The sequence below is a fragment of the Mirounga angustirostris genome, unplaced genomic scaffold, assembly GCF_029215605.1.
Source record: "Mirounga angustirostris isolate CCGP_5_RB_7025 unplaced genomic scaffold, mMirAng1.0.hap1 SCAF_8, whole genome shotgun sequence".
Classification (NCBI taxonomy): domain Eukaryota; kingdom Metazoa; phylum Chordata; class Mammalia; order Carnivora; family Phocidae; genus Mirounga; species Mirounga angustirostris.
This window is the reverse complement of record NW_026991716.1, coordinates 109,141,011-109,166,477: the sequence shown is the minus strand read 5'-3', so window position 1 is coordinate 109,166,477 and position 25,467 is coordinate 109,141,011. Positions and strand designations below refer to the sequence as shown.

General features: G+C 32.9%; 1 long non-coding RNA gene across 1 annotated transcript in view; it reads right to left on the bottom strand.

Moving 5' to 3' along the window:
- Nucleotides 1-25,467, bottom strand: part of LOC135365501 (uncharacterized) — a 179,187-nt gene that overhangs the window by 1,593 nt on the left and 152,127 nt on the right. The window lies entirely within an intron of this gene.

Genomic DNA, 25,467 nt, shown 5'->3' with positions numbered 1-25,467 from the left:
AAATTGAAGTATTTCCCAGGAACTTGCAACTAGATTGAAAGCTGATGGAAGACAAGGGCTGAGTCTAATATATTCTTATGTTATCTTATGTACCTGGGTATGTTAGTTATTCATGAAATACGAGTCATATATGAGGAAATTTATTGGTATCAGATTACAACCAGACCTTTTTGAAAGGGTAAATTTAAAAATTGCTTATTACTTGAGCATTCTTATTTAGAATTAGTTTATCATTTATTCATTCATTCATGCATACAACAAAAAGGTACTGACTTCCTCTGATGTAAAAACAAAACAAAATAAACAAAAAAAGGGTATTAATTTAGAGGAGGGACGTTTAAAGAAGATAAGACATAGCCTCACCCTATAGAGTTTTTAATTCAGTTAAAAGGTAATTACTTAGGAGAAAAAAAGAGAAATATACAAATACTATATAAGGCTAGGAATCTATCAAAAAAAATCTACTGGAAAAGACAACAGAACAGTTACAAATTTTTGACATTTACATGATATTAAAACTGTAAGTGCATCCCACCTGCATGTTCTAAAATATTGGTATTTGGAATCAAATTTCTAAATGGAGCTGATTAGTTTTGCTTTCAGCCTGATTTAGATGAGATGCTTTAATGTGGAGCAGTAGGGGCTAATTTTGACTTATATACAATTTTACTATAACAAAAACCTACAGAGAGAAAGAGAAAATAAAAACGGGATATGTATAACTACAATAAGAGCTACGGATTCCTCATGGAAGGCAGAGATTTTGTGGCACCAGTTTTCAATAGCTGAGACCCTTTATTATTCCAAAAATGGTGGGCACCACTGCCCATCTCTTCCCCAATTTGTTTGTGGAGGTGACACACACTTATGCACACCATCAGGAAGCTGGAGGTCAGAACCAAGGAAAACCAGCATGTTCCTTTTTTGAGGTTAAGAAACCCCAAGTTTAATGATTTTGGGGTCAATTGACTAATGAATATTTTCTGCCTTAATTGTGGGGGGAAAGGGATTAATTATGAAAAAAATAACAACTGATTCCTCCTATTTTGTCTTTCTTCTTGTGGCCTTTATCGTCATTCACAGCGAAGTTCTTGTAGGCAAGTTAGAAAAGCAGCCTCTTGTGAATGGGGAGGTAAAACATGATATGATATTTATGCATGTAGGTTTGGATAAAATAAAAGATGGAAGTGGAGAAGCATGTCAGTATAGAAGCCCCTCTTCTTGTGCACAAATCAAATTTGGTGCAAGAACATAATCAGCAACAGTGAGGATTCCCAGAAGAAATCACTTTCATTCCCACCATTTCCAATCCCCCTTTTCAGCTCTCTATGAAAATACCCCTAATCTACATTCCAAGATACAAAATATTAGTACATTCATCAAAAATCCCCTCTTGCTTCATGCCATCAGACTGAGGATGGGAAAATGAGCTCAGGGAAATGCTTATGAAATTCTTTGGAATGTAGCTAAATATAGGAAAACATGAATTACACTGCCCCATGTAAGTAGTAATTCACTAGGGAAAAAATGGTGCCTGAAACCACAAAACATTTGATGATTCTTAAATTTGGCAGCAGAATCATGAGATCCTCAGCCCTGATCTTTTTTGGAGAAATCACTATTACTGACATGAGAGTTAAACATCAGTTCCCTCAAGTTATCATGCAAGATTTTTCCTAAACTTAATGTGGCCCAATTAAATATCTCATTTTCAGAACTTTGAATTAATGTCAGTCACATACAGCAAGAAGATAGATAACATACCAGAAGTGATGAGAAGAAAGAAAGTTATTGAAAGATATGTACTCTGCAAAGTGTAAGATCTCTCTTTTCCTTCCTCTTTCCTTTCCACTATCCATTATGATATAAAGGAGCATAATAGTGTGTGTGTGTGTGTGTGTGTAACAGGAAAAATAACAAAGTTCTCCTTTATACTTTCACACTTAGATAAAAGTCTGCCTTCATGTTGGATTTTATGTATATTTTACATACATAGAAACTGCACATTTTGTTTCTTCAGAGAATTAAAACATTCATAAAAGCAGGTGCTATATCAATCCTATTAGCTTATACACACTTCTGCACCCTGCCCTGTGCACAACAGTATGGCCAAATGGTTACTAATTATGTAGTATCTAAAGGATCTAGAAGAAAAGCAGCCCATTTTCAAATCAGGTAGTGAGAAACAGAGTAATATGTGGATGCCAAAGAGGAAAAGAAGACAGGCTGGTAAGCCTGGAGGGGTGTTGTTAGACCACAAAAAGAGAAGAGAGACATGGAAAAACAGCAGGCAGACAATAAAGTAAATTCAAAAAAGATCAGGGAATGTTATTTATAATAAGGGAAGGGATTGTCATGGAGTATTTAGGATTTGGATTGATATAAAAGAGGGTTTGAGCCTTCTAGCTCTAGATTGAATAAAATAAAGGCCTGGAGGTGGAAACAGATTGATGACTGAAGAACCTTCATGCTGGAGAGCAGTGAAAAGGAAGGCTGATTAACCAAGGAGATACCAGATATCAGATGATTGTGGAAGCTAGGCTGAGCAGATTCAACTTGACATGACAAGAAACGAGAAATTATTGACATAGGCTATAGGGAGTTAAAAAAAAAAACTTCAGTTTCTGACATTTACTAGCTATTTGATTTTGGACAATTTATCTAGTCTCTCTGATGCTTAATTTTCTTCTATAGATAAGATAATAATATCTGTACTACATTGTTGTAAGGATTAAATATGTTTACTTGTGGAAAGCACTTGGCTTATTTAATAGTTACACCACGATTGTTAATTCATTCTTCTTTTCCTCCTTCCTTTAACAGAGTGTTTTGAAAAGGAAGATATGAGGACAATTATTTAGTCAATGAAGAATGTTAGAGATTGAATTTAGTAGAAGTAATCAGCAGACAAAAAATGTAGAAAAGGTAAGTATTTTAATATGCCCAGTGATTAATGGACATTATTTTTAATAATTTAGCATTGTCCCTAAGACAGAACTTGGTCGTAACAACACAAAATAATTCCTGTACTTTTCAACATTAACAGATAGTTCATTTATATAAAGGTGGTCTCTAATCAGTATACCTGTCCTTTGAGAAAACATAATGGCAATATTTGGTTTCATGGATATTTTGAGTGCTATAAATTATCCCTCCCAAGAAACATTCCTGTATTCTTTGAGCCTTCCTTAACAAATCTAGTAAAGAGAACTATTCCTGCTTTTAGCACAAGACATTTCACCATTAAAAGGGTGACCTGCTTTTAATAAATACCAAAGTTATTATTGGCTCTAAATTTTCTCTATGAAATTGAATGAATATTTGTGTGTATGCAAGTTCTGAAACTTAATACAGACTGTAAAATGGTTTAAATCTTCTACAGCTCCACAAATGGTGTCAAGAGAACTCAAAATATATTTCAAAACTTTCACATTGTTATAGCATAACTCTCTATTGTTATACTCTTATTTAACTAGAAGTGGAAATGATAGTAGAATTTAATTCATGGGCTATCTATATTAAAGATTTTTTTTTTTTCATTCATGAGAGACAGAGCGAGAGAGAAAGGCAGAGGGAGAAGCAGGCTCCCAAGGAGCAGGGAGCCCGATGCGGGACTCGATCCCAGGACCCTGAGATCATGACCTGAGCCGAAGGCAGACGCTTAACCATCTGAGCCACCCAGGTGCCCGGGCTATCTATATTATAGGTAAGAAAGCTGTTCTCAAAACTCCCACTTTTTGGAAATCTCAGAGTACTGTGGAAAAGAAAATAAGCTTGGCAGTTTTCTTTTACTAAATTGATATATTTTCTGGCACCTACTCAAATGAATTTATACTGAATATTATTGAAAGCAATGCCTTAATTTTCAATTTAACTTTCAGTGGTAGAATTAGCCTCATCTGTCTCTTTTTTTAAAAGAATTGTTTATACATGGAAGGAGAAATATTGAATCTGCCATTGATGTCTTCTTCACACCCCTTTTGGAGAGTCTGATACCAACTTTCCACTAAGTAGATATTGAAATATCCCTGTTCTAGACTCAAAGCCAAGTTCCTTGATTAAGCCTGCACATGTACATGACGCAAGCTGAGGTAACCATATTCTTTCTCTTAGGAATGTAAAAGCAGTACATAGAAACCATATTAACTTAGTGATGGGTGCCAGGCGTGGAAGGTTAGAGAGGCTTGGGGAAGATTTTAGGGCAGCTACACAGGACCATATGAATGCAGTAAAATTAGCTCTGTGAACAGAGAGGCATGAAATAGACGTCCACATAGATGAAGAGTCATGTGGTCCCAGAAAGAAAGAAATCAAGAGATTAGCATCTTCGGTTCTTGAACAACATAACAGTCCATTATTACAGAATCATTTTTGGCTAGCTCAACTTCTCTCCGTTTGGATTTCATGATGTTCCCTTGGTTTTCTACCATAAATCTCATTTACTAAATGTAGCCTGAGAAAGTCTTCTTTTCTTATAGCTACGTGATACCTGAGTAACATAAAGGCATTAAGTGCCTTCCAATATAAGATCTTCCATTTTTAATATACTATAGTATGCTGCAAAATAAATGATACATAGGAAAAATATATAATTTACATAAGAGTCAAAATTTTATATAAAGTCCTATGCACACCTAAGATCTAGGAAATTCCCAGAGATATGAATTATGAGAGTCATGGAAGGGTCAACATATAGTAGACCTGTGTCATTCCTAATAAGATAAACACTGGCCTTGAGGGAAACTTCAGGGTTCATCCATCAATTTATTCCACTATAGACAACACAAGGCAGTCCAAGGTACATTCAAATTTTGGGGCATCCTAGAAATCTTACGACTGAGTCAATTCCAATCTTTGGAATCTCTCTAATCCACACTCCAGTTTAAGAAATCAAGTGTGCCGTTTAAGAAAAGCAAAGAGTGAGCAAAGTTTGTAAATATCATAAAAATGAAAATTACAAGTCGATTTTTTTCAGGATTTTTTTTCTAAAATCAGTAAACTAATAAAAAATTTCTTGAGAGACTTCACAAAATGATAAACAAGGCATACAGCTTCAGCATCATATATTGCACATTATCAAGCACTCATAGATAAATATAATTATTTTGTCTGCTCCAAAATCTCCCAAAACTCTGGAGTTCCTAGTCCTTATGTTTTATCTCCAGATACGACTTAAGCTATTAGAAAAATGTGTACCTTTCACCCATTTGGGAATGAGAGCTTTGTTATTACATTAAAATCATAAAATCACAAGAGGTCTAGTGGTTACTGAAAATTATTGTGATTGCCTTGTAATAGGAAAATTTCCAAACTTTTCCCTTAATGTGGTTGCAATTTTGAATACTTGGTGTTAGAGAGTCAGTGTGGTAAAGATAGGAAATACTTAAATTTCTTTACTAGAACAAAGACCTGGAGGAAAAGTCTTGAGTTGTGCAAACAATTCATCTTGGTCACCGCTTAGAAGATTTATACAAATGTAGAAACACTAAGAAGAGAATATTTTCCTCATCTTTTGAATGTGAAATATTAGAAGGAAATTTTGGCTGTGTTTTCAAAGAGCAAATAACACTTGTGTGTAAACAATACCAATCCAATAGAGGGAGCTAAATGCACACGGGGATTGAAGAGATGGCAAAGATTATTAGGAGATTGTAGTCAGGCATATATTTTATTACTTAAATCTCAACCTAGCTCTCCCTCAGAAGGACCCACTGATCTGAAAGAGGTTGGATAGTTGACTCAGAAACCTACTGTCATCCTTCCCTCATTACTAAACCTCTACTTTCTCCTCCTTTTCATCCTACTATTCCTTTTGCTTCTCCTGCTTTCTTGATGCAATTTCTCTCTTATTTCATTTCTCCCTTTTCCTACCTGCTAGGTCTGAAAAGGGCTTCCACAGCTATTATTTATTGCCATTATTAGTGGTTAGGCCACAATGTAATTGCTTGTGTGCCAAGTGTCTATATTCCTTTCAATTCCAATTTTTATTCCCAATTTGTACTCTATGCTACACTCTCCATGAGTAAAAACTGCAGGGATGAGAAAGGTATCTTAGAGTTACTGGCAATTTAGGCTCTAAGTCAACCAAAGAATTATGGGTGAAATCAAGAATAGCATATATCACAAATTTATTCATATTGCTATTCCACTCAAGTCAAATGGCATATAAATACTTGTAAAGTACTAACGATATATAAAGTAAAAGACATCTTGGGGATTCAGCACATTTTAATTTTCTTAAAGGAAAATAAATATATGCTAGGCTCCTTCAGAGTAAAAAAAAAAAAAGAATGAATATGCTAAAGTTACTGTTCTACTTAAACAAATCCAAATGATTGATAATCAGAGTAGCCTTCCTTAATAATAGGCTATGAATCACAGATTCCAAAATAAACAACAAAAATATATCTAATGAAAACCATGTTTTTGAGCATGATGTTATACTTCAAATTTCACCTATTTTTGTTCTTTCTATTTTAATAGCACTGAAATTTGGAATACAGCCACCAAAAGAGATGAAAAGATGGCACCTATTCTCAAACAATGTACAATGTATATAAGAATAGGCACTTCTTTTTAAGACAGTTTTTAGTAGAAGTTTACATAGAAACACATGCATGTGCACAAGAATATAGCTTTGGCATCAAAGCAAGTCCTGGATAATGGTAAAGAAGACAGTTATATAGATTTATGTATTGACTGGTATTTTATCATCAATCTCCTTAATGCATTCTTTATCCTCCCATCCCCACCCCAAGGGATTTTATTATTATCAAGGAATTGCAAAATCCAGAGTGAGAGAAGCACAGCCATTATTGAAAGCATTTTACTCACTACCCTCTGGATAAAGGCAGAGAATGAACTGTTACATATACAATTTAAGTAGATTTTAATGGAGGTAATGGGATCCAAGAGTGGCAAAAACTTAGAAGTGTCTTTTAATCATCAGAGACAAGGTGAGTTGGTTATCATAATAATCTTCATGGCTAGATCAGTACTCAGAAAAATTTCAACTACAGGGATCATTGGCAGTAGTTAATTGATCATTGAAACTCTAGGAATAAATATAAAGCCTGTCTTCAGTTCATCAAAATGGAGAGTTGTATCCCCTTAATCCAGTTTCATGACTTGATCCAGTTTGTAAACCCAGAATCCCTTAAAAGATGGGTAGGCCAGATACATTTGAGGAAAAATCCACTTTGTGTGTTGTACTCTTCTTTTTTTTAACTTTATTGAGAAGTAATTGACAAATAAAATTGTATATACTTAAAGTGTACAACATGATGATTTGATATACATGTACATTATGAAATGATTACCAAGATTAAAATAATTAAAACATCCATCACATCTCACATAGCTCTGTGTGTGTCTGCATATTTCTGTGTGTATGTGTGTGTGTGGTGAGAACACTTAAGATCTACTTTTAGAAACTTCCAAGTGTACAATACCATATTATTAACTAAAGTTACCATGCTGTACATTAGATCCTCAAAGGTTATTCTTTTTTTTTTTTTTAAGATTTCATTTATTTACTTGAGAGACAGAGAATGAGAGACAGAGAGCATGAGAGGGAGGAGGGTCAGAGGGAGAAGCAGACTCCCTGCCGAGCAGGGAGCCCGACGCGGAACTCGATCCCAGGACTCCAGGATCATGACCTGAGCCGAAGGCAATCGCTTAACCAACTGAGCCACCCACGCCCCCTCTCAAAAGTTATTCTTACAACTTAAAGTTGTATCTGCTGACTTACATACCTACATTTCCCCATTTCTCCCTTCCTCCAGCTAGGCAACCACCATTTTATTCTCTGTTTCTATGAAACTTAAAAAATTATTTTAGATTCCACTTCTAAATGTTACTATACAGCATTTGTCTTTCTTTGTCTGGCTTATTTCACTAAACATAATGCCCTCCAGTTTCATTCACATTGTCACAAATGACAGAATTTCCTATATTGCTCTTGGAAATACTGATTTAATTTCTTTCAGATATATGCCCAGGATTGTGACTGTTGGATCATATGGTAGTTCTATTTTTAATTTTTTGAGGAACCACTGTACTTTTCCATAATGGCATAATGGTACAAATACCGATTTATATCCCCACCAACAGGGTAGAAGTGTTCTCTTTTCTCCAAATCCTCACTGACATTTGTTATCTTTTGTCTAACTCGTGTAATATCTTCTTGTGGTTTTAATTAGCAATCTTGAGCACCTTCTTATGTACCTCTTGGCCATGTCTACATCTTTTTTGTAAAAAATGTCTATTCAAGCCATTTGCCCACTTCGTTTATTTATTTATTTATTTATTTATTTATTTATTTATTTATTTAAATTTTATTTTATTATGTTATGTTAATCACCATACATTACATTAGTTTTTGATGTAGTGTTCCATGATTCATTGTTTGCGTATAACACCCAGTGTTCCATTCAATATGTGCCCTCTTTAATACCCATCACCAGGCTAACCCATCCCTCCACCCCCCGCCCCTCTAGAACCCTCAGTTTGTTTCTCAGAGTCCATAGTCTCTCATGGTTCGTCTCCCCCTCTGATTTCCCCCCTTTCATTTTTCCCTTCCTACTGTCCATCAACAGATGAATGGATAAAGAAGAGGTGGTATATATATACAATGGAATATTATGCAGCCATCAAAAAAAAAACCCCCACAAAATCTTGCCATTTGCAACGACGTGGATGGAACTAGAGGGTATTATGCTAAGTGAAATAAATCAATCAGAGAAAGACATATATCATATGATCTCACTGATATGAGGAATTCTTAATCTCAGGAAACAAACTGAGGGTTGCTGGAGTGGTGGGGGGTGGGAGGGATAGTGTGGCTGGGTGATAGATATTGGGGAGGGTATGTGCTATGGTTAGCGCTGTGAATTGTGTAAGACTGATGAATCACAAACCTGTACCTCTGAAACAAATAATACATTATATGTTAAAAAAAAAAAAAAGAAGACATTTGCCCACTTATAATTGGATTATTTGCTTTTTTCTATTGAGTTGTATGAGCTCTTTCCATATTTTGGGTACTAAGTCCTTTTCAGATATACAGTTTGCAAGTATTTTCTCCCATTCTGTAGATTTACTTTTTACTCTGCTGGTTGTTTCCATTGCTATGCAGAAGTGTTTCCAAGTTTGATGTAGACCCACTTGTCTATTTTTGCTTTGTTTCCCATGCTTTTGGTGTCAAAATCAAAAAACCATTGCCAAGACAAATGTCAAGTTTACACCCTATGTTTTCTTTGAGGAATTTTACAGTTTCAGGTCTTGCATTTAAGTCTTTAATTCAATTTGAGTTAATTTTTTTGAGTGATATTAGATAAAGATTCCTTAATTCTTTTGCATGTGGATAACCAGTTTTCCAAACATCATTTTTTGGAGACTAAACTTTCTCAGTTGTGTGTTCCTGGGGCCTTGTCAAACATTAGTCGACTATATATGTGTGGATTTGTTTCTTAGCTCTCTATTCTGTTCCATTGATTTATGTGCCTATTTTTATGCCAGTACTTTACAGCTTTAGTTATTCTAACTTTGTTATATAGTTCGATTGGGAAGTGTGATGTCTCCAGCTTTGTTCTCCTTTCTTAAGATTGCTTTGGCTATTTAGGGTATCTTGTGGTTCCACACAAATTGAGGATACTTCTTTCTATTTCTTTGAAAAATACCATTAGAATTTTGGTAAGGACTGCATTGAATCTGTAGATCACTTTAGGTAGTATGGACATTTTCACCATATTAACTCTTCTAATCCAAGAACATGTAATATCTTTCCACTTACTTGTGTGCATTCATCTTTATCTCTTTGGCTGGCTTTCTTCCACATGCCAGGCAGATTCCTACTTTTTCTCACTCTTATTTGGACTCCACTCTCTACCTCTAGCTAAATTACACTCATCTTTAAAAGTACACTTAAGTTCTATCTCTTCCGTCAACCTTCTAATTACTCCAACTCACAATGTCTATGCTCTTCAGAAGCCCTTTTCCTCTTGTATTTTCTGAAGTTGTCCCATGCTTTTCAAATTTGGCCAGGTTGATAACGAACTGGTAATCTAGAGATTTTTAGAAACCACATGATACACTTATATACTTTCATGGAAATTATTTTTTTCTAAGACTCTGAGAGCATAAAAACAATAGAAAAAAATGGACATATTGTAGACTAAAAAAATCACATGATATTTAAAGATAAACCTGGGATTTTGAAGATATTTCATTTTACATAGTGGTCATTTCTGGTCACATTCCCTGAAGGTGTCTCTTCTGCTTCATTTGTAAAAGTTCAATAAACATTTGTTGAATGCTGGGATTATTTTTCCTCTTTTGTTCTTGTCTGCAGGAAGTTCCATTTCTATTCCTTTTTCAACAGTACTCTGGAACCCTAGAATCTCTGCAGGGTTGTAGAATGCTAATATGAGAGGGGTGAAAATAACTATCATGAATAATATGAGAAAAAGTAAGGAAATGTCTACTATCGAAACTTCATTAAAAAACCAAGTAAGTGCTTTATATTATATTAAAGCATATGAAAATGTCATATTTGTTGGTAAAAAATGGGAAATCATCAGTGATTTTATATGGTTCAACCCAATGGTGTTCTCTTTTCATAATGCCTGAAATCTGACAGAAACTTTAATAAAAGAAAACTAGGTGTGTCAAGTCTATGAATCTCTCTCTCAGACACACACTCAATTTCTTTCATACTTTCTTTCTCTTCTCCCTCTCCCCTTTCCTCTATTTTATTTCCGCATTACAAATTTTCCAGTTTCATCAATCAACCATCAGCCAGCATAAATTGTGGGGTTTCATTTTCCATTCTAATATACTAATAATGTGCCGTCTATGATGATGGAGCTCAAATTTCTGACATTTGCTGGCTGAACACTTTGGCTTACCATTAACTTAGTTTCAATTGCACCACAGTTGTTTTCTGACCAAATCCAATTTTGATATCAGGTCCTCTAAGATAACACTATGAATATTACCCCTTTCTATAATTAAACAATTGTTCATTAATGTGATTCACATACTGAGGCAAGGCAAGGACTCATGGTGTGACTCATCATGAATGTCCTTACTATAATTTATTAAACTACTTTTCTACACATTTAATATTAAAATAGAAGATATCCTTGCAGTTCATTCCACCAACCATGAAAAAATAGCTTAAATTTGCTGACAGACATTTTTTCAAAACATTTAATACTTTTAAGTCCAAGTGAAATATTTTTCTATAATGTTTTTTCAGCATTTATAGTACACATGAAAGAGTCTTTCTCAGATAAGGTCTATATATTTTTTCCTAATACAATGCACTCACAATTTTTCAAACTAAGCAATATCATGACATGCCAAATCATATGACAGTACTGTTATTTTTAGACTTTTTATCAAGATAATTACAGATTTATTAAAATCCTCATTGATTAAAAATTCTCATTATGCACACTTTTTAAAAAGTTTTTAATTCAAAAATTTAGCAAAAGGAATCATAAGCTTAAAACTAACCTTAAAGAAATTAGGGGGTGGGATGTTTGAGTGTGGGTCAGAGTTACAGGAGGCTCCAAAAATCCTGTTATCTATTTATTCTATAGTATAGTAATATATTTAGATAAGAAAAAAAAAAGCTTGGTACATTTTATGTTATGCAAATATAATTTGGTACATTTTATGTTATGCAAATATAAATTATTTGGTACATTTTATGTTATGCAAATATAAATTATTATTATTTAGCTTAAAAGGTATATCTATATAAAATGATATGATAAATTAGTTCACATAATTATTATTTAAAGGAACAGTACACAACCAAATTTAGGGTATCAAAACTTTCTTTTCTTTTCTTTTCTTCCTTTTTTATCCAACTGAGTAAATTTGAAGATCTAGTTAGCTTTACTAAACAATTCATAAATCAGGCATCATCCTATCTAGCAAGCAGAGGGGAGCCCCCAAGAAGTTTTTTTCTTAAATTTATTTTGGCACTCCCATAATAATCTGAGATTAGCAAAATTAACATATTTTTTAAGCATTTACTATTTTCGCATGCCTTTCTGGAAAATCACTTGCTGAATTTTAGAAGCTGTGTGCATTTTACACATTTGGAAACCTGACTATTTTGTGTGCATAACCAACCCCAATTTTTTATCTTTTTAAGAATTGTCTATGTCTAAAACAAATTGTCTAAAGATTTATCTTAAGAAAACATGAATGCCAATCACAACTGACAATTGACCAGGAAGAAACTAGATTCCCATTTACTTCCCAAAAGCCCACCATGACTTTTCAATAATTTTAAGTGACCAACAGATCTAGGAAAATTTGGTTTGTGAAAAAAATAAGTCAGTTTGATACCATGAGGAAAACTTTTGTCTTAAAAGTGTTGACAGAGGGAAGAAAACTGATGTTAAAATTTAACGAAGCCAAATCCTGAGAGAGCACGGTCAGGAGATAAAGATTGGAAGACTCAGCATATAATACTAGGGAGAAAAATGTCTTATTTTAAAAGCTAAATTAGCTTATTTAAATAATTAAGTCAACTGTTATGCCTAAACATATAACAAACACTATTTTAATGATGAATAACCTTAGAATATTAAACATAATTTTCTTCTGTTTTAAATATTATTTTAGAGTGCTTTGTACCTTAAGTCACAGAATCTTCACAACACATTTAAAATCTTTGTATGAAGTGGAATGGGTTTTCTAGAATGCTTAATTGTCCATATGTAAAAGAGAATACAAAGAAAGATGATAGACTATCTTTCAAACTTTTAATAAATTTCACATAATGAAGTCTAGCTCTCGATAAGAACACATACACATTCAAATAAGAAGGTTGAGAGAAGTAATATTGTAAATTTCAATATTATTCATCAATATTTATTTTTTATGCATTACTTCATTTAATTGAAGTAGAGTAGTAGCTTCTATTACAAGTCTATACATTACTTTTGACCACATTTCAGTTTTAATAGCTATTAATTCTTATTCATTCTTAAGTGATTTATTATATATTATGTATCTATTTCTATTTTGCTTAAAACTTTTCTTCAAGCTTTATCCATATGAATGAATAAACAATCATCTACAGAAAGATTAAATTTTTAAAAAGAACAGGAGAGATTGGAAGAAACCCAGTTTCAAGAGAGGAACTTCAAAGATAGCATTTTTATAACATTTTATTATTTATTTCTTTTAGGATAAGACCAGTTAGTTAATTTAACAATTTCCTGATCTTTCTCTTATTTTTATTCCTTCTTTTCCTCTGTCTTTATTCATTAATTGTGTTTCTTAGTAACAAGCCTTTGCTGTATAATAATTTTCAAGTTTGCTACAAACTTTGCTATAATTTCCTAGTAATCTGAGAAGACAACCACAGCTGCAATTTTGAGGCAGACAGTGATTCCTGATACTGGCAGTTTTCCTGAAAAGAAAAAGGAAATATAACTACTCCCACAAGTTTACCACAAATAGTAAGCTTGTGGCAAATTCTAAAATTTGCATACAATTATCATTAAGTTGAACAAAAGCACCATTATCCCTAACAATAGCTGTCTTCAGCTGTTAAAAGAAGCAAATTCACTTTAGCTGTATAACATTTTATGAAGTATATTAATGCGAAGCTTTTAATGGAAATCAAGATTTAAGCCCAGTATTTCTCAAACTGGGGTCTGTGGTTCCCTCAGAGAAATGTAAATACATTCTCAGGGCCCATGAGTACTCAAGTTTGAGAGCCACTAATTTAAATCAGTTAATTAAAAATACTAATATTTACAAGATTTCTTAAAATTACATCCTCTTAAGGACAATTAATATTTAGTGTTCTACAATACCAACAACATGCTTAGCCAGAACTTAAATGTTAGTAATTTAAATGATAAAACTGTATGTTCAACATTTTGGGGACTGCTTAAAGTTGTGTTTTTAACTTGTGAGTGATTTCTAACAAAGTGGAGCAATGAAGTAAAACTAGGTATTTGAGCCAATCTTTATCTTGAAAAACTACTGATCCGAAGTAAAAAAAAATGCCTGAAGACTAAATACACAAGGATAAAAAATATATCACCAAGAAGAATATGAAAGGTGACATCAGCAAGATGGCAGAATTGGATGTCCCAGCCCACACACCTCATAGAAATACTGATTTAACAATGATAGATGGACCAAAATATCTTTATGAGGGATACAGATTTCTGTTAAGAAGTTTCAGTTCCCCAGATGAGCACAACATCAAGAATAGCTGAAATGAAATGGGTAAGACAAGGAATTTTACTTTAACTGCATCAGTTCCTCCCACAAGCCAGCACAGCTCAGCACCAAGAGATATCAATCTGATCCAAAATTTCTCCCTTGGGGAAGAGAGTGGAGTGTGCATCCAACATCCCAGGCCTTTCAGTCAACTGGCTAGGTACTGGTTTATGTCTTGCCTCACACAGATCCCTGACAGAATTGGCAAGATCTAGATGTCTGAGGCAGCAAAAAATACAGAAAAGGAAAGAGTGGCTTACTGCCACCAGCAGGAATCTGTGAAATTTGGAGAAGATGCACAACATTAAGAATTTTCCCCCATTGAGTGAGAGGAGTGAAGTGTGAGTATCCATAGAAAAGGCTTGAAAGTCTCCCAGAATCTAGCCAGGCTGAGTGGTGAAGGTCTTTCTGTGTTAAGGCAGCCCTTAAATATAGGCAGAGGTGGTTGTTTCTTCATATGTCCAGACACCAACACAAAGCTACAAGGAAAATGAAGAATCTGGAAATGTGATACATCCGAAGGAATAAAATAAACCTCCAAGAATCGACCTTAACAAAATGGAAATCTATGAATAGCCTGATAAAGAATCCAAAATAATTGCCTTAAAGTAGTTCAGTAAAATACAAGAGAACACAGACAAATGAAATTAGGAAATAATATATCAACAAAATAATAATATCAACAAATAAAGAGGAAACATAAAAAAGGGCAAAGTAGACATTCTGGAGCTAAAGAATATAATAATTGGACTGAAAAGTTCAATAACTTCAACAGTAGGCTAGATGAAGCAGCAGAAGAAAACCTGAAGACAATTTATTTGAAATTACCCAGAGAACAAAAAGAAAGAAAAAGAGTGAAGAAAGCCTCCTGAATGTATAAGAAACCATGAAGAAATCAATGCATTCATTCTGAGAGTCCCAGAAGAAAAGAGAAAGAATGGGACAGAAGGATTATTTAGTAATAATAGTTGAAAAATGAAAAATGTTCAAATCTGAGGAGGATCCTCCATCCAGATTAATGAATCCCAAAAGATTCCAAATAGGGTGAACTCAAATAAATCAACAACAGAACACATAATGAAACTGTCAAAAGTCACAGGTAAAGAGAGAATTTTGAAAGCAGGGAGAGAAAAGTAACTCATCACATACAAGGGAAACCCCATAAGACTATCAGTGGATTTTAAAACAAAAACTGTACAAAAGGAAATGGGATAACCTATTCTAAGTGCTGAAAAACAAAAAAAACTGCCAAGAACATTATACCAAACAAAGCTGTCCCTCAAAAATGAAGGAGAAATAAATACTTCCCCAGAAAAACAAAAGCTGAGGGATCTCATCACCACTAGATCTGCCTTACAAGCAATGTTAAAGGTAGTTCTCTGAGTTGAAATGAAAGAACACTAACGAGCATCATGAAAGACAATGAAAGTATGAAACTCACATATAAAAGTAGATATATAAAGAATGCGGTAATCCTGTAATGATAATATGTAAATCACTTTAATTTTAGTATAAAACTTAAAACAAAATAATAACTATAAAAAATTGTTATTGAATACACAATATAAAAGATGTAAGTTGTGACATTAATAACAGAAAGTGTGGGGGGTATAAAAGTGTAGCATTTTTGTACGCAATTGAAGTTAAGTTGTTATCATCTTCAAATAGACTGCTAAAATTGTAACATGTAAGCTAATGATAACTGCAAAGAAAATACCTATAGAAGATACACAAAAGAAAAAGGTAAAGGAATCAAAGCATATCACTACAAAAAATCGTGAAACAAACAAACAAAAAGATGGAAAGAGAGGAAAATAGGAACAAAAGAACTAAAAGGCAAACAGGAAAAAATTAACAAGGTGGCTAAGTAAGTACTCCCTTATCAATAATTACTCTAAACACAAATAGTTTAAATTCTTGAATCAAAAGACATAGAGTGGCTGAAATGAATAAAAGAATAAGACTCAACATATTCTGTTTACAAGAGATTCACTTTAGATTTAAGGACATACATAGAATGAAAATAAAGGGATGGAAAGAAATGTTCCATGCAAATGGTAACTAAGAGAAAACAAGGCTGGCTATACTTACATCAGACAAAGTAGACTTTAAGTAAAAAACTGACAAAATAGACTACGTAAAAAACCATTTAAAAAGCTCAGGAAGGACATTATATAATGATAAAATGATCAAGTCATCAAGAAAATATAACAATTATAAATACATATGCATCCAACATCAGAGCACCTAAGATATAAAGCAAGCATTGACAGAACTGAAAGGAGAAATAGACAGCAATTACAATAACAGTAGGAGACTTTAATACTCCACTTTTACAAATGGATAGACCATATATAGAATATAGAAAGTACATAACATAAATTCAATAATCAATATTGTACAACACAATAGGCCAAATGTACCTCATAGACATATATAGAACATCCACCCAACAGCAGCAGAGTAAACATTCCTCTCAAGCACACATGGGACATTTTCCAAGATAGATCACATAATAGGTCACAAAAGAAGTCTTAACAAATTTTAAAAGATTGAAATCACACCAAGTTTCTTTTCCAAGTACAGTGGAATAAAACTAGAAATCAACAATAGAAGGAAAATTGAAAAATTCATATATATGTAGAAATTAACACATTCTTAAAAAGTCAACTTTTTAAAATTGCAGTTCTAGAGATACTTGAGAGTAGAAGGCAATATTCAAAGAGTTAATGACAGAATTTTTTAGAATTGAAGAATAACATAATTCCTCAGATTAAAAAAATAAATGATTCTCATACATAATAAAAATTAACCCAAACTATATCAGCTATCTTAAGCTAAATTACACTGCAGTAACAAATTACCAAAAAATCTTAGTATTTTATTACAACAACAGTATATTTTTTCACTCAAGTTATATATCCATTATAAGTTTACTGTGCCTCAGGTTCATGTGTGCACTCCAAAATCCTAATAATTAATGGGCATCTCTTCTCTGGGACACTGTGGGTCTTGTTGCACAGGGTAAAGAGAATAGTGTGAAAGCATAAATGTCTCTTAAAGCTTCCACTAGGGTATTACTCATGTAATTTCTGCTCCTATTTTACTGGTTGAAACAAGTCACATGGCTAATATTGATATCAATGGGACAAGGTTGTATAATCTTTCCACATCAATATGATCTGGCATATTCTCATCAAGATTGTATTAATTAGTATCTAATTGGTAAACAGAAACAACTCTAAGTATTTCAAGCAGCAGTACATAATATAGAGAATTATTTACAGTGTGTTAGAAGGGCTAGAAGAGCAAAAGGGAAAGTAGTGTTATCTAAGTGTTGCTGTTTCTGTGGCTGTTGGAAAAGCTAACACAACCATATTGCAGGAATCCAACAGCTCACACTCTTATGGGCACTGAAATATCTGGGAGCCACATCCCCACGGTTGTTGCTGCTATATCCATGCTACTATTGTGGCCTGCTACTCTTACTACTAGAGATTACCTGCTGAAGCGCCTCAACAGAAGATTTCATTACAGGAACCAGAAGTCTGAGGTGCTGACATTGATAGAATATTGCTGCTGACACTGCCAGGACCAGAAACAGAAAAAGGGAAATCAAAGACAAGGTGGATATCATAAAAGCAACCAGAGAGAAAAGACACACAAGGAACAATTAGATGAGAGAAGATTGCTGAGAACCACAATGGAAGCTAGAGACAATGCAATAACATCTTTAAAGTGCCAAGGAAATATAAATGTTAACTTAGAATTCTATGTAGCTAAACTCATCCAAATGTGAAGCTTAAATAAATATATTATCAGAAAAACAAAGACTAAGCTAATTAAATTTCAAAGTCCTCACTGAAAGAACCACTATAGAATGAATTTTGGTAAGAAGTAAAACCAGAAGGAAGATTACAAAAAGAAATTTGAAAAAATATCAGCAAATCTAAACATGATCTAAACATGATTTAACTGTAAATGCAACAATAAAAGTCACTATGGGTAGGTTAAAAACAAGCCGGAACTAAAATATAAGACAACATACTCAGGAGATGGAAAAGAATGATGAGGATAACTGAGACTAAAGCATATTTAGTATATTGTATATATAGAAGGATACAGATATCAATTATTTTGTAACCAATAGTTAAACCAGTTTTTTAAAAATTAAGAATAACAAGTGAAGAGCCAAAACTAAATGTACAGTTAATGTACAGTTTCAAAATCAACAGAGGAAGAAAAGTAGGTGGGATTACCATTTTATAGAAATTAGGATAGTAGGAGAAAAGATATAAATTTAGTTGTGTTTTGCTGTTTATAACCCACAACAGTGGCTTAAAACAGATTATTTTTCTCACATAACAAGAAAACAAGAGATAGGTAGCTGCTAAATTCTGTTCTAAGGCTAACAATGTCTCTGTTGTTCCTTTGGTTACAAGATAACTGCTATAGCTACAGCCAGCACATCTGCTTTCCAGGAGGGAAAAAGAGAAAGGAAAAGGTATGACACTGTGCTAGAGAACCAAAAGTCCCACAGCAGTCTTCCCTCTATATATCTTTGGCCAAACTGTGTCACATGCCTATGCAGTCTTTAGAAACCTTTCCAAACAACTTATTTTAAGTGGTTTTCCTTTCCTTTTTTTTTTTTTAATGTGATACCACATTTTTTAACAATACCAAAAGAAAATAAAACCCAGCCAATGACAGAAGAGATTTAAAAAGGAAATTGTAAAGCAATCTCACTTATAAACATAACTGTATCACAATGTAGAAATAAATCAAATTCTATCAGTAATCACAATAAATATAAATGGATTAAATTCAGCAGTTAAAGTTTTAAAAATATCCAGCTTAATTTTCCTTAACACAAGGTAACATAACAACAAAAAGTCTAACTAGTGAAGCTCCATTAATATCAAGTACAAAAGACTTCAATGTAAAAATAATCATGAGATAGAGTTATTGCATATTTACAAAAGTAACCAATCAAATTAATGATAGAGCTCCCATAAACTTTCAAAATTATCCCCAAATAAAACTAAATTTGCCACAATTACAAGGAAAATTTTTAAATCTACAATGAGAGTAGAAAATGTTAACACATATCTTAGAAAGTAATATATAAATCAGATAAAGCATTAGTAAACAATATACAAATAACAAGTTTGGCAAAAGTATTTAAGTTCCCTAAGTCTCACTTTTTTCATCTGGCCAGTGAAGACAGTAATGGCACCTATCTCAGAAGACTTTTGTGAGGTTTAATAGAATTGAGATGTAAATTGCTGAGTACAATGTTTGGACATCAGACAGGCTCAGTAGAGAAATCCAGCAGAAGATACTTTTGGAAGAGTGCTATTAGTAGAATTAGCAAGAGTTGTAGCAGCAGTAGCTATAGTGATATCATCTACTCTCACATTTTTTCCAAATGCTCATAAAAAATCACAAAAACTAAGAGATGGTAGAATTACTAAATTTCATCAGCCTATATTTCTATTTGCATTAAATAGATAAGCATTAAAATGTAATCACATTAAGTCTGTAAGCAGAAATTTGACTTCCTAACCTTTCCTTACACATATTTTTATGAGAAAAATTTTATGTAATAATCTTTTTAAAAATATTAACATGGTAACCATAGATTTTTAAAGGAATAAAAAATAAATGTAACATTGAAAATATTTCCATGTTCCTCTAACTTTCCCCTAAATATAAAAAATAAAGTATTTGCATGGAATGAAAATTTACAGAAATTTCACATTCTGATTTAATACTCACTGTCATATTCCTTGAGGATTCTAGCATCCCACTTGCAAGTTGTCTTCCCACCATGATTGCTGCTACTTACTATCCTTGGTAAATCCAGCATTCGTAGGAAGGACCCATTTAACAAAATCATCTCTTGCTCATCTGAATTCCATTGCTGTTTTTCTTCCCCTGTCCTACCACCCATTAACAAATGCCTACTCTCTCCCTATTTTTTTTTTCTACTCTCTCCCTATTTTACTTACCCTAAGGAACTTACAGCCTCATCTTTTTATTCTGAACTCAAAATGTGTTTCCATACCCATTCTTCTTTCAATTCTCAGGAAAAGAGCTGGCAACTCCTTCTTCCCAGAGAGAAACCAAGTCTTAGTATTACCTAGAATTATGTAACTCGATCTTAATGATTACTGTTCCAAGTGTAGTTACAAATAGAGGTTCTCAGTTCCTGAAGTTGAGACTTATTATTTGTCCTTGAGCAAATAATTTCACCTCTGTTCTTGTCAGTTTTTCTACTCCTTTGTAATCTTACTTATCTCCTTTATAATCTTACTTCTCTTTCTTGTGTTTATCTTCTTTCATAAAAAATTTCCTCACCACTTTCGCCCTCAAGATCTTGCCTCTTTCTGAACTACAGTATATGTTGACTGTAGTTCACCTTTGCTATCAATTACATATTGCCTTGTAATATTATTCATATTTGGATATGTCTAAGTTCATTAGCTTTTAGATGGCATGATGTCATTTAGTTCTCCTACTGGGCCTAAACCAGAGCTTTACACATGGTGAATAAAACAAAATTTACAAAAAAAAAAAAGTTATAAATAATTGCTTTCCAACTTATGATTAACTGTATGCAATAAAATGAATTGATTATAAGTTAAATCCTAATTTAATTTCCTTAGATGTAAGCACAATATGGTGTTTTTCTATTTTTTTATTGCCTTTTGTTTGTCTTTTTATACCCCATTCTTATTATGTAAGGAAGGAAATATGTCACCATCATTGAGCACTTCCATCACTCCTACTGCTGTTTCTTTTACTCCTCTTGTATAATATCAGTGGTTTTTGATAATGTGTTCTTTACCTCTGGATTTCTGTTACTGTTTAGTTCTCTTCCTTTTTCAATATTGTTTTGGTAATCTGTGACATACAAAACACTAAAGATATTTATAAATTTTATAAGTTCATTATATTATTTTATTCAAAATTTGCTGTTTTTGAATACACAAATCAGAAGTAACATTTTTTGATGAGAATAAAAAGTAAATTCTTTTTAAAATAGAAGAAGTTAAGTTTTTTTATCTCATATAAGCTGTTGGCAATCAACAGATGAAGTTCTATGTCTTAGTTCCAAAGGCTAAACTTAGTAAGTTTAAAGTTTAAAAGTCTTAATAAGTGACAAATATCTGTATAAATTAAATAGCAAGTCAAGTGCAAGGAAAACCAATTGAGTCACAGCATATCTAAGTGTAAGAGTGAATGAAGTCATAGCATACATAAGTAATCACATGCTATAATCTTTTGTTTTATTTTATTTAAAACATATTTTTGTTCATTTTGAAAAAAAAAAAAAAAGTCAAACCAGACTACTGAGAACCAGTGAATTTAAAATTCACTTATGAGTAATGAGTGCCATGAAAATCCAGCAATAAGAAGACCACATTTCCCAATCTCCTTTTGAGTTTGTGTGTTAGGGATCTCTGCTTGAGAGCTTTATGAGTCATCAATAAGCAAAGATTGGTAGTTTATAAAACCAGAGCTGCAGGACCCTCTTGAGGTCAGTTAGAACAACTTGTGGTAGGATGCTTTTAGGACTAAGAAACTTAGAAATAAAAATATAGGGCGCCTGGGTGGCTCAGTTGGTTAAGCGACTGCCTTCGGCTCAGGTCATGATCCTGGAGTCCCGGGATCGAGTCCCGCATCGGGCTCCCTGCTCGGCAGGGAGTCGGCTTCTCCCTCAGACCCTCCCCACTCTCACGTGCTCTCTTTCTCATTCTCTCTGTCTCAAATAAATAAATAAAATCTTTAAAAAAAAATAAAGAAATAAAAATATAAATAATATAACTGAAATTAAGAACACCTTTCATGTGTTAAACAGAAGATAGATATAACCCATTGATCTGAAGAAAATATCAGAAATACAGTTTAGAAACAGATATGGAAGATATGATAGGGAGATAAAGAGATATGGCATTAGAATGAGAAGATCCAACATACATCTAGTTAGAATTCATAATGAATCCACAAATTCAGGAAAACTGATGAATATCAAACAGGATAAATTACAAGATAGTTGATCTCAACTTTTAAAAATCTACCTGTGTTCTGTGTGCAAGTGACATTTTTGAACTAGGAATACAACAAGATAGATAAACAATAAAGGAAGAAGACATATCAAGCATATACTAACCAAACAGAACTAATGGAGCTTTGTTAGTATTTTTTTTTTTAATTTGGAGTAAAAATCATTACTAGAAATAAATAAGGTTAGCACATAATGATAAAGGTTTTAATTATAAATTGAAGAACTTATGACAATTCTATACCTTCATATGCTTAAATAATATAGCCTTAAAATACCAAAATGGATTTTTCAGAATTAGGAAAATATATAAGTTCATGATCATATTGAATAGTTTAACATACCTTTTTCAGTAAATTACTGGAAAAGCAGACAAAAATTCATTAAGAAACAGAAGATTTGAATAACATGATTAGTAAGCTTGATCCACTGGAATTATATTTAAAATACTGTACCCAACCACTGTAGATTTCATATTTTTTTTCCAAGCACATATGAATGCATTTTTAAAAGTTGAGCACAAAATAGGCCACAGGTCCACTTTTAATTACTTTCAAAGGATAAGTATAATATATACTGTAGAATATAGAATATTATATATAATATAATGTCTTCTTATATACCACATAATACCTACTACTATAATATATATTATATTGTGTAATTAAGGTAGAAAATAATAATAAAGTGATGAGTAGAAAATCTTAAATTTGGAAATTGAGCAAAACATTTCTAAATAAGAGTAAGGACAGAAGAAATTATAAATTTTCATGGAAATTAGAAAATATCTGAAACTATTTTATTAATAAATAGAACATTAAAAACACCACAAATTAAAACATCTGGGCTCAGCTAAAGAAGTGCTTAAGACAAATATATATATAGAGAGAGAGAGAGACTCATGTCTAACAGAAAAGAATGAGAGCTGAAAATTAAGCATTCAAATAAATAAATTTAAAATAGAAAAAGTAATAAATAAAAAGTAGTAGAAGGAAGTAAATAATAAAGATAAGAGGAGGTATTAATAAAATATAAAAATAAAACCATAGATTTTTCCCTGGTAAAATTAATAAAACTCTGGGAAAACCAATCAAGGAAAATAAAAAGAAGAGTGCAGACATGCATGCACATCCACACACAAAATAATGGACATAAAAAATGAGAAATAGTAACTACAGCTGAGAAACAGGTAATAGAATACTATAAACAGATTTTGGCAGTAAATTTTGGAAACTTGGATAAGAGGCTCAAATTCCTAGAAAAATATAATTTATCAAATTGACTCAAGTGGAAATAGAAAACACAAACAATTGCTAACCACTAAAGTAAATGAATCTAGAAATTCTTCCTCTAAGATTTCTTTCCCATAAAATGTTCTGGTAGAGAAGAGCTAAGAATATTTTCTGCACAGAGATGGTATGTAAAATAGAATTATAAAAATTTTGCACCTATATGAGAATTATTTAAAAAGCAAAAAATTGAGAACAATCTAAATGCTTAACAACAGGCACACAATGAAGATATTCCAGATTGTTTTCCTCAATAGAATATTAAGTAGCTTTTTAAAAATTTCTAATTTTTCTTTCATTGTTTCATTGCATTTTCTGGTAACCCCCAAATTCTAACAAAGTTTTATTACCTGTTAATTGCCCAGTATTAGTTCTTGCCTGGGAAATTTAGCATGTGTGCATTCTTGAGTTATGGCAGTCAGGACAGACTAATGAAAGCTGGAAACATTGATTATAAAGTGGTAAGAGAGAGCAAGAGGAGAGCAGCAACCTATGGTGATATTGCATTAAGGTGACAATCAACAATCAGGATGCATGTGACAACATGTGAATATTCCCCAAGGATCCGAAAAATACTTGTGGAATGAAGCCTGATAAAAGTCCTCCTGCTAATTGAATAACCTGAGATTCTGGACTATTAATATCTGGGTATGAATGTTAGAATCTGGAAATATCTCTTATAAATATGAAAAATGCTTGGAACTTAGTGTTGAATGAAAAATTAATCTGATACTAATAAGGATCATATATTTTTTTTAAAGATTTTTATTTATTTATTTGAGACAGAGAGAATGAGAGACAGCATGAGAGGGAGGAGGGTCAGAGGGAGAAGCAGACTCCCTGCCGAGCAGGGAGCCCGATGCGGGACTTGATCCAGGGACTCCAGGATCATGACCTGAGCCGAAGGCAGTCGCTTAACCAACTGAGCCACCCAGGCGCCCCGGATCATATATGTTTTTATATTGATCTGATATCATGATCATATTGTGTTTTTAAAGCCTCTATATATAAATATATATATATATTTATATATATATATAAGGATTTTATTGGAAGAAGATACATCAACATGTTGACAATAGTTGTATATGTGGGATCAGATCGATATTTTTCCTCTTTCTTTTGATTTTCTTCACTTTCCAGGTTTTCAAAATAAGCACATAGAGCAATATAAATTAGAAAAATTTCAAAATGATTCAATTGCTCAAAGTGGGCAAAAGAGAGAAGGAAAAAACCCTTACAAGAACAGGCACCCTTCCCAAAAGTGCATGCTCTACACTACACAGCCCTTTACCTTTGACCTAAAGAAATAAACAAAAACTCAGTTTGTGCTGAACCAGATCTATTTCTAACAGTCTTAAGCATGATGCGTGCTGCTGGCTGTTTGCCTTTTTAATGTATTTTCTGAAATAGCCACAAAAATATGTAGTGCAAACATTATTTTTTCAGAACCCATCATTCATAAGATAACCATAATGAATTCCTCTGTAAAAGACTCTCAAAGAACATTAAATTTTCATTCTGAAGTGAAATAGAAGCCTGCATTACATCAGCCTGGCATTTTTCTGACTTGCATGCCGGTGGTTGCCAGCAACTTTCTTATCCTCGTCTCTAAATTCAGGACTGAATGCAAACCACAGAGAACTACAGAGAGCCCAAACTGCATTGCTCTGGATGGCAAAAGAAAACTTGACTTTGTTGGCAAACAATAGAACAGAGGGATGCCTCATCCTCACCACTCCCACATCATGACCAAGCAACACAACTCTGCCTTTAGAGCATTGGATACAATTGTAACAGTGGCAAATATTGACATGGCTTAGCATTTCCCACAGAAGTATCTGGCAA